The 10,797-nt window shown below is 50.3% G+C and overlaps 1 long non-coding RNA gene across 5 annotated transcripts in view; it reads right to left on the bottom strand.

The window, feature by feature from the left end:
• Nucleotides 1-10,797, bottom strand: part of LOC127484980 (uncharacterized) — a 67,577-nt gene that overhangs the window by 46,160 nt on the left and 10,620 nt on the right. For 4 of the 5 annotated variants that reach the window (XR_011385429.1, XR_011385431.1, XR_011385430.1 and 1 more), the window contains 5 exons: nt 10,178-10,317; nt 5,318-8,607; nt 4,752-4,903; nt 4,557-4,626; nt 3,084-3,220 (listed from right to left, as the gene is read on the bottom strand). This is a non-coding gene — a long non-coding RNA (uncharacterized lncRNA). The remainder of the gene's footprint in view (nt 1-3,083; nt 3,221-4,556; nt 4,627-4,751; nt 4,904-5,317; nt 8,608-10,177; nt 10,318-10,797) is intronic. The other variant, XR_011385433.1, reaches the window with a different exon arrangement.

Below are 10,797 nucleotides of genomic sequence, written 5' to 3'. Positions count from 1 at the left end.
CTACAAAGAAAACAGAAAACAAATAAATGTCATGGTAACCAAAATCAACCAAAACCACAGCTTTGTTGACTTGAGAAGCAAATAGAAGCCAGTGAATCAGAGTAGCCCCAAAGACCAATAATGTGCACTGGGGTCCTGATCACATTGAACAGTTTGTGAGAATACAGATGAAGTCAAATGAAGTCATGAATACACAACTTTCAAAGGCTGAGTGTGGGGTTAACCTTGTGGCTCGGGGTGTGTGGCTTCAGCTGGCCAATCGCGTAGGCCATACAGGAGCTGGGGTTATGCTTCCCATGCAGCTCCCTGCTAAGGTACCTGGGATGGCAACCCAAGGCAGCCAAATCACTTGTGTCCCTGGCACCCACAGTGGGTCCAGCATGCATATCTAGGCTCCTGGCTTTTACCTTCCCTTGCCCAAGCCTTTGTGGCCATTTGGGGGGCTGTGATCCAGGCAATGGGATATCACCAAATCTTTCTGTCTCTCCATCTCTTGTTGTCACTCTGCCTTCAAATAAACAAAACAAAAAATGAAACCAAAAACGCAAGCAGGGATTCAGGTGGACACAGAGGACAGACAAAGAAAATGTCAAGTCTGCTGTTTCCCTCTCCAGTTTCCTAAAATTCTGGTGCTGAGCCAAGCTAAGCCCAGGACCAGAAGCTTAACCCTAGTTTCCCAGGTGAGTGGCAGATCACACATGCTTGAACCATCACCTGCTGCCTCCCACACTGTGTATGGGTAGGAAGCTGGGGTTGGGAGCAGAGTCTGGACTTGCAACTGCAGCAATGCAGAGGGTTGCATTTCTGGCTGCCCCAGATCTGATGCAGCTCCTTGCTAATATGGCAGGGAAGGCAGCAGAAGATGGTCCACAATTTTCAGCCTCCAACCCACTCAGACAACTGTTTTCAGGTTCCAAGATCCTGGCTTTAAACTGGCCTGACCCAGCCACAGATGCCATTTGAGGAGTGAACTATCAGATGGAAGGTACATTTCTCTTTCTCTATCTGTCTCTGTGTTTCAATGCCTTTCCCATTACTAAAATACCCATCAGCCAAAGCAGAGAGATGGAGGGGGAAGACAGGCAGAAAGAAATCTCCCATGTGCTGACTTCCACCCTCAATATCTGAAACAGCTTGAGCCAGTCCATGAGGAAGCTGGGTGCCAGGCACTTTCTCCACGTGTCCTACGAGTGGGCAAGGCCACCGCAGACCTTGCCATGTCCTCCTTCCTGCCATGGTGTGTCACAGCAGAACGCTCAAATAGAAGCAGAGCCTGAAGTGAAACCCAGGCACTGCCGTGTGGGCTGTGGACATCACAAGACACATTTGAGGTTCTGGCTAGACCAAATGCATACCCCACAGCTTCAGGTTTGTCTGATCTCATCTTGGGGACAAGCATTTTGGTCCAGGAGGTTAAGTCACAGCCTGCAATGCCTGCATCTCAGATGAGCACAGGTTCCAGTCCCAGCTGCTCCACTTCCCATTCAGCTCCCTGCTAAGGCACCTGGGAGGCAGCAGGTGATAGATCAAGTAATCAGACCCCTGCAACCCACCTGGCAGACCTAACTACAGTTCCAGGTTGATGTGTAAGGCCTGACCTGCCCCTACAGTCATTCCGGGAGTGAACCAGCAGATGGAAGACCTGTCTCTCTCGGCCTCAGTGGCTCTTGCTACCTAAGCCCACTTTCAAGCAATGAAGGAAGTCTTAAAAAGAAAACAAGAAAACCAACAAACATAATGGTAACCAAAATCTCTATGAAAACCACAGCTTTGTTGATTTGAGAGGTGGACAGACAGAAGGCAGAAAAGTCAGAGCAGCTCTAAAGACCAGCAACATGCACTGGGGTCTGGATCAGGTTAAAGCACCACTGAGAACACAGATGAAGTCAAGCAGAGTCACGAATACATGACTTTCAAAGGCTGAACGTGGGGTTACCTTGTGGCACAGGGTGCTGGGCCTCAGCTGGCCACTCATACAGGGCACATGGGAGCCCAGGTTCTGCTTCCCATGCAGCTCCCTGTTCATGAGACTGGGATGGCAGCCCAAGATGGCCCAATCACCTATGGCCCTGCAATCCAGAGCAGGGAACACCATGCAGTCCTGGCCTCCCAGGATCGCCCAGGTCCTGCCACAGCCATTTTGCTGTATGGGGGTATTCCAGTGGTGGAATATCTCCATTTCCCTGTCTCTCCCTCTCTCACCTTCACTCCACCATCTTTCAACTAAACACAACAAATCTGGAAAGCAATAAAGACAAGGCACGGAAACAGATGGACAGAGACAGACAGACATAAATGTCTGCTCCACTGTTTTCCTCCCCAAAAAACTGCTAGTGCTGGGCCAGGCTGATGCCATGCCCTAGGAGCTTAATATGGGTCCCTCGGGTGTGTGGCAGGGTCCCACATGCTTAAACCATCACCTGTTGCCTCGAACAGTATGTATGGGCAGGAAGTTGCAATAGGAACAGAGCCTGTAGTGGAACCCAGGCACCATCATGTGGGATGTGGGTATCACAAGACACACCAGACCAAATGCATACCCCACTGCTTTAGGTTTTTCCCTCCTCATCTTGGGGCTGCCATTGTGGCCCAGAGGGTTGAGCCATCACCTGCAATGCTGACATTCCAGATGAGCAAAGGTCCCAGTCCTGGCTGCTCTACCTCCCATCCAGCTCCCTGCTAATGAGCTTGGGAAGGTATCCATCATTGGCTAAAATACTTCTGGAACCCATCAGCCAAAGCAGAGAGATGGAGGGGGAAGACAGAAAGAAATCTCCCATGTGCTGACTTCCACCCTTATCTTTATTGCTTTCTGCTGTGACACACCATGGCAGGCAGGAGGACATGGCAAGGTCTGTGGTGGCCTTGCCCACTCGTAGGACACGTGGAGAAAGTGCCTGGCACCCAGCTTCCTCATGGACTGGCTCAAGCTGTTTCAGATATTGAGGGTGGAAGTCAGCACATGGGAGATTTCTTTCTGCCTGTCTTCCCCCTCCATCTCTCTGCTTTGGCTAATGGGTTCCAGAAATATTTTAGCCAATGATGGATCAGGTACTTGGGCTCCTACCGCCCAGGTGGCTTACCTGGATGCAGTTCCAGGTTGCTGTGGAAGGCCTGACTTGCCCCATCAGCCATTTGGCGGGAGAACCATCAGATAGGTCTGTCTCTCTGCCTCACCAGCTCTTGTTGCCTAGGTCCACTTTCAAGTAATGAAGGACATCTTACAAAGAAAACAAAAAAATGTAATATTAACCAAGCTCTCTATGAAAAATCACAGCTTTGTTGACTTGAGATGCAGACAGACAGAATCCAGGGAATCAGAGGAGCCCCCAAACCAGCAATACACACTGGGGTCATGATCAGGTTAAAGCATCACTGAGAACACAGATGAAGACAAATGAAGTCATGAACACACAACATTCAAATGCTGAGAGTGGGGCTAGCCTTGTGGTACATGTGTTGGGCTTCAGCTGGGCACTCGGGGGGCGGCATATGATAGCCCGGGTTCTGCTTCCCATTCAGCTCCCTGCTTGATGGGATGGCAGGGAAAGGTAGCTCAATCAGTTGGGTCCCCACCACCTTCAGCAGTGACAAGCAAGGAGGTCTGGACTTCTGGTATCCACCTAGTCCAGCCCAAATCATTGTGGGCATTAGTGGGATGATCCAATGGATGGAAGATCTCTAACTCTGGCTATCCTCCATCTCTCACTGTCACTCTTTCAACTAAACAAAATAAAACTTGAAAGAAAAAAAAAGACAAGCAGCAAGACAGGTGGACACAGAAGACCGACAGGCATAGAGAATGTCTAGTCTGCTGTTTCCTTCCCCAGTTTCCTAAATTTCTGGTGCTGGGGCAGGCTGAGTCCAGGCCCAGAAGCTTAACCTTGGACTCTCACGTGGGTGGCAGGATCACACATACTGGAACCATCACCCCTTTCCTCCAACTGTGTGTATTGGCAGGAAGCTGGGATTGGGAACAGAACCTGGACTTGCAACTGCAGCAGTTCATAGGATTGCATTCCCAGCTGCCTGGGATCAGATGCAGCTCCTTAATAATGTGCCAGGGGAGGCAGTAGAAGGTGACCCATGTTTTTGGGCCATCCTTCTCACAGAAAGACCAGGAGCATTCCCAGATCCTGGCTTTAGACTGGCCTGACCCAGCCATGGAGGCTGTTTTGGTGTGATCCAGCAGATGTAAGATCTCTCTTTCTTTCTCTGTTTGTCCTTGTCTCTGTGTTCCTCTGCCTTTCCCATAACTAACATACTCCCCAAACCCATCAGTGAAAGCTGAAGGGGACAAACAGACAGAAATCTCCCATGTGCTAATCTCCAAAACTTTGAGGCAGCTATCACTGATCCAGGCTGATGCTGGGCACAAGTCTCTTACTCCAGGAATCCCACATGGGTGACAGGGTCAACACAGCCCTTGCCAACCTCAGTGTGTCTGAGCAGGAAGCTGAAATGGGAGCAATGACTGGAGTGGATCCCAGACACTGCCATGTGGGATGTGGGCATCACAAGACACACCTGAGCTGCTGGCTGGGAAAAATACATACCCCACACTGCAGGGTTTTTCCAACCTCATCTTGGTAGCTGACATTGTAGCCCAGTGGGTTAATCAGCCACCTGCAAGGATGGAATCCCAGATGAGTACAGGTTCTAGGACTGGCTGCTCCACTTCCCATCCAGTTCCCTGCTAATGGGCCATGGAAGACAGCAGGTAATGAATCAGGTTCTGGGGACTCTCCTACCCACGTGGCGGATCTGCGTACAGCCCCAGGGTGCTGTGGAAGGCTTGGCCTGCACAGACAGCCATGTCAAGAGTGAACCAGCAGATGAAATATCTGTCTCTTCCACACCAGTTCTTGCTGCTTAAGTCCACTTTCAGGCAATGCAGGAAGCCCTACAAAGAAAACAAGAAAATAAGCAATGGTAACCAAAATCTCTACCAAAACTACAGCTTTGTTGATTTGAGAGGCAGACAAATAGACAGTAGCCAGAGAATCAGAACTGCCCCAAAGACCAGCAGTATGCACTGGGGTGCCCATCACCTTAAAACACCACTGAGAACAAGTGCAATGTCAAGTGAAGTCATCAGTACACGACTTTCAATGGCTGAGCGTGAGGCTAGCCTTGTGGCTCAGGGGGTTGGGCCTCAGCTGACCATTCCTGCAGAGCACATGGGAACTCAGGTCCTGCTTCCCATGCAGCACTCTGCTCATGAGACTGGGATGGCAGCCCAAGATGGCCCAATCACTTGGACCCCTGCCACCTACAATGGTGACCCAGCATGCAGTTTTAGGCTCCTGGCTTCTACCTGGTAGTGACCAAGCCTTTGCAACCTTTGTGGGTGGTGATCCAGGCAATGGAAGTCCTCCAGCTCTGTCTCTCTATCTCTCACTGACACTCCACCTTCAATTAAACAAAATCAATCTTGAAATCAACAAAGACAAGACAGTGAGGCAGGGGAAACAAACAGATAGAGAGAAATGTCTGATTTGCTGTTTCCCTCCTGAATTTCTGAAACTGGTAGTGCTGATTCAGGGTGACACCATGCCCAGATGGTTAAGCCAAGTCTTTCAGGTGGGTGGCAGAGTCCCAAGTGCTGGAACCACCACCTGATGCCTCCTACATGGTGTGTGGCCAGGAATATAGGATTGGGACCAGAGCCTGGCCTTGCCAACTGTAGCAATGCTGAGGGTTGCACTCCTGGCTGCCTGGGATGTGATTCAGCTCCTTCCTAATGTGCCAGGGAAGGCACACAGGAGACCAGGATGGGGTCCCCGGATCCTGGCTTTATAGTGGCCTGACACAGCCATGGAGGCCGTGTGGTATGTGAAGCACCAGATTGAAAATCTCTTCCTCCTTCTTTCTAGAAATCTCTTTGCCTCTGTGTTCCTCTGCCTTTCCTGTAACTAAAACAATTTCTGAACCATTAGCAAAAGCAGAGACCCCATGGCAGACAGACAGACAAAAGACAGAAATCTCCCATGTGCTGATTTCCCACCCAAACCCTGAAAGAGCCAGTGCTGGCCCAGGCTGAAGCCAGGTGCCAGGCACTTACTCCAGGTGTCCCATGTGGATGGTAGGCCCCCACAGCCCTGGCCATGAACTGCCAGAGTGTGTACAACAGGACACTAGAATGGGAACCGTGACTGTGGTGGAACCCATTGCACTGGCATTTGCAATGCGAGCATCACAAGACACACCTGAACTGTTGGTGGAACCAAGTGCATACCCTATACTGCAGGGTGTTTCAAATCTCACCTTGGGGCTGCTGGCATTGTCCCCAGTGGGTTAAGCCTCTTCCTGCCATGCTGGAATCCCAAATGAGCACAGGTTTCACTCCTGGCTACTCCACTTCCCATCCAGGTCCTTACTAGTGCACCTGGGAAGGCAGCAGGTGATCGATCAGGTACTGGGGGCCCTGCCACCAACTTGGTCCACCTGCATGCAGTTCCAGATTGCTGTGGAAGGCCTGGCCTGCCCCAATAGTCGTTTGCAGAGTGAACCAACAAACAGAAGGTCTGTCTCTTTCTGCCTAATTCCCCTTTCAGGCAACGAAGGGCGTCTGGGCGTCTCGGCGTCTCGGCCAGTAGGGCCACTGCCTGCAGTACCGGCACCCCATATGGGCACCAGTTTGAGTCCCGGCTGCTCCACTTCCAATCCAGCTCTGTGCTGTGGCCTGGGAAAGCAATAAAAGATGGCCCAAGTCCTTGAGCCCCTGCACCTGCGTGGGAGACCCAGAAGAAGCTCCTGGCTCCTGGCTTTGGATCAGCGCAGTTCCAGCCATTGCAGTCAACTTGGGCGTGAACCAGCAAATGAAAGACCTTTCTCTCTCTCTCTCTCTCTCTCTCTCTCTCTCTCTCTGCCTCTCCTTCTCTCTCTGTAACTCTTTCATATAAATAAATAAATCTTTTTTAAAAATGAAGGGCATCTTATAAAGAAAACAAACAAATGTCATGATAACCAAAATCTCTAGCAAAACCACAACTTCTTTGACTTGAGATGCGGACAGACAGAAGCCAGAGAAACGGAGCAGCCCGAAACCAGCAACATGCACTGGGGTCCCAATCAGGTTAAAGCATCACTGAGAACACAGATGAAGACAAATGAATACACAACTTTTAAAGGCTGAGTGAGGGGCTAGCCTTGTGCTGGGCCTTGGCTACCCACTCGGGCACAGTAAACGTGAGCCAGGGTTCTACTTCTTATGAAGCTCCCTGCTAACAGGATGGCAGCCCCAAAATGGCCTAATCACTTGGGTCCCTGCCAAGCACAGTGGGGACCAGCATGTACTTCTGGGCTCTCAGCTTCAGCTAGGTCAACCCCCCATCATTTTGGCAATTTGGTCAGTATTCTAGGGGATGGAAGATCTCCCTGTCTCTCTGTCTCTCCCTCTCTTGAGGTCACTCCACTTTTCAACTAAACACAACAAATCTTGAAAGTAAGAAAGGCAAGGCAGGGAGACAGGAGGACAGAGACAAAGAGACAGAAATAAGTGTCTGGTCTCCGGTATTCTTCCATGATTCTGAAACTGCCAGTGCTGGGCCAAGCTGACATCAGGCTCCCAGAGCTTAACGTGAGTCTGTTAGGTGTGTGGCAAGTCCCACATGCTTGAACCATCACCTGCTGCCTCCCACAGTATGTATGAGCAGAGAGCTAGGATTGAGAACAGAGCCTGGACTGGCAACTGCAGCAGTGCAGAGCATTGCAATGCTCTTTTCCAGGATGTGATGTGGCTCCTTTGCTAATGTGCCAGGGAAGGAGGCAGAAGATGGCCCACTTTCTTGGGCTCTGCCACCCACACAGGAGACTGGGATGGGGCTCCCAGATCCTGGGCATTAGGCTATGCTGACCTCGTCAAGAAGCCATTTTTGGTGTGAACCAGTAGATGGAAGATCTCTTTCTCCTTCTCTGTCTGTCCTTGTTTCTGTGTTCCTCTGCTTTTCCCATAACTAAAAGCACTTCTTGAACCCATTAATGAAAGCAGAGAGATGGAGGGGGACAGCAAACAGAAAGAACGAAATCTCCCATGTGCTGCTGATTTCCTCCCTAAATCTCTGAATAAGCTAGCACTGGTTGAAGCTGAAGCTGGCTGCCAAGCGCTCACTTCAGGTGTCACACCAAAGCCCTTGCCATGGACTGTTGTCAACCTCTCTGTACAGGCAGAAAGTTGGATGGGAACAGAGCCTGGAGTGGAACTCAGGCACTACATTGTGGATGTGGGCATCACAAGACACACCTGAACTACTGGCAAGACCAAGTGCATTCTACACATTACAGAGGTGTTTATACCTCACTTTGGGGGCCAGCATTGTTCCCAATGTGTTAAGCTGCTGCCTGCAATGCCAGAATCCCAGATGAGCAACAGGTTCCGGTCCTGAACGCTCCACTTCCAATCCAGGGCCCTACTAATGCACCTGGGAAAACAAAACAGCCAGTGATGGATCAGGTATTGGGGCCCCTGCCACCCACGTGGCCTACCTGGATGCAGTTCCAGGTTTCTGTGGAAGGCTTGAAATGTCATGACATCTCTTTGGGGAATGAATCAGCAGACAGAAGATTGCTCTCTATCTTTGTCCACTTTCAGGCAGTGAAGGATGTCTTACAAAGAAAACAAATGTAATGGTGATCAAAATCTCTACCAAAACTACAAGTTTGTTGATTTAAGAGGCAGACAGACAGACAGAAGCCACAGAAACACAGCAACCCCCAAAGACCAGCAATATGCACTGGGGTTCTGTTCAGGTTAAAGTGTCACTGAGAACACAATGAAGACAAATGCATGCATAGATACATGACTTCCAAAGACTGAGTGTGACCTTGTGGCTCAGGGCATTGGGCCTCAGCTGGCCAATCACACGAGGCATATGGGAGCCCAGGATCTACTTCCTGTACTGTTCCCTGCAGTGACCAGATAGCAGCCCAAGACATCCCAATCACTTGGGCCCCTGCCACCCAAAGCAGGAACCAGCATACAGGTCTGGGCCACTAGCTTCAGGCAGGTCTCGGCACAACCTTTCTGAGTGTTTAGGGGGCAATGCAGGGAATGGAGGATCTCCATGTCTCTCCGTCTCTCCCTCTCTTGGTGTCACTCTACCTTTCAACTTAACAGAATAAAACTTGAAAGCAAAAAAGACAAGGCAAGAAGACAGGCAGACATAGAAGACTGACAGATAGAAAGAATGCCTAGTCTGCTGTTTCTTTCTCCAGTTTCCTAAACTTCTGGTGCTGGACCAGGCTGAGCCTAGGCCCTAGGAGCTTAAGCCAGGACTCCCATTGTGTGGCAGGATCCTAAGTGCTTGAACCATCACCTGCTGCCTCCAAGTGTGTATGGTCAGGAAGCTGGGATTGGGACCAGAACCTGGAATTGCAACTGCAGCAATGCAGAGGGTTGCATTGCCCACTGCCCAGGATCTGACACAACTCCTTGCCAATGTGCCAGGAAAGGCAGCAGAAGATATCCCACATTCTTGGGACATCAGCCTACACAGGACAGTGGGATGGGGTTTCCAGATCCTGGCTTTTTAATGGCCTGACATAGCCATAGAGGTTGTGTGGGGTGTGAACCAGCAGATGGAAGATCGCTTTCTCTTTCTTTCTGTGTCTGTCCTTGTCTCTGTGTTTCTCTGCCTTTCCAGTAACTAAAATACTTCTCAAATACCTTAGCAAAAGCAGAGAGATGAAGAGGGACAGACAGATAGAAAGAAATCTCCCATGTGCTGATTTCCTCCCCAAATCTCTGGGAGAGCTGGCGCTGGTACAGGCTGAAGCGGGGGGCAGATGCTTATTCCAGGTGCCCCACACGGCTGGCAGGGCCAACACAGCCCTTGCCACTTTCTGTTACCAACTTTGGTGTGTTCAAGCAGGACACAGGACTGGAAACAGTGACCAGAGTTGAACAGAGGCACTGCCATGTGGGTTGCAGGCATCACTCCTGAACTGCTGGCCTGACCAAATGCATACCCCACACTTCAGGGTTTTTCCAACCTCATCATGGGGGCTGAAATTGTGGTCCAGTGGGTTAATCTGCTGCTTGCCATGTGGGCATCACAGTTGAGCACAGGTTCCATTCCTGGCTGCTCCACTTCCCATCCAGGGCACTAATAATGGGCCTGGGAAAGCAGCAGGTGATAGATCAGGTACTGAGGCCCCTGCCAACCCTGTGGCATACCTGGTTGCAGTTTCAGGCTCCTATGGAAGGCCTGACCTATCAGAGTCATTTGAGAAGTGAACCAACAGATGGAAGATCTGTCTCTTTCTGCCTCCAAAGCTCTCACTGCCTGATTCCACTTTCAAGCAATAAAGGAAGCCCTACAAAGAAAACAAACAAATGTAATAGTTACAAAACTCTCTACCAAAACCACAGCTATGTCAATTTGAGGTGCAGACTGACTGACAGAAGCCAAACAGTTCAGCCACAAAGACCAGCAATACTCACTGGGAAACCAATTAAGTTAAAGTGTTACTCAGAGCACAGATGAAGACAAATGACTTTCAAAGGCTGAGCGTGGGCTAGCCTTGTGGGTCAGGGTGTTGGTCCTCAGCTGGCCACTCACACAGGGCATATGGGAGCCCAAGTTCAGGTTCCCATACAGCTCCCTGCTAATGGGGCCCTTGCCAAGCACCATGGTGACTTGCATGCAGTTCTGTACTCCTAGCTTTGGCCAGGTCCTATTCCAGTCATTTCAGCTGTTTGGGAGGTAGTTGTGGGGATGAAAGATCTCCATGTGTAGTCTCTCCCTCTCTTGCTGTCACTCCACCTTTCATCTAAACAGAACAAATCTTGAAAGC

Source organism: Oryctolagus cuniculus, chromosome X, assembly GCF_964237555.1.
Source record: "Oryctolagus cuniculus chromosome X, mOryCun1.1, whole genome shotgun sequence".
NCBI classification, from domain to species: Eukaryota; Metazoa; Chordata; class Mammalia; order Lagomorpha; family Leporidae; genus Oryctolagus; species Oryctolagus cuniculus.
This window is presented reverse-complemented; position numbering and strand designations above follow the sequence as displayed.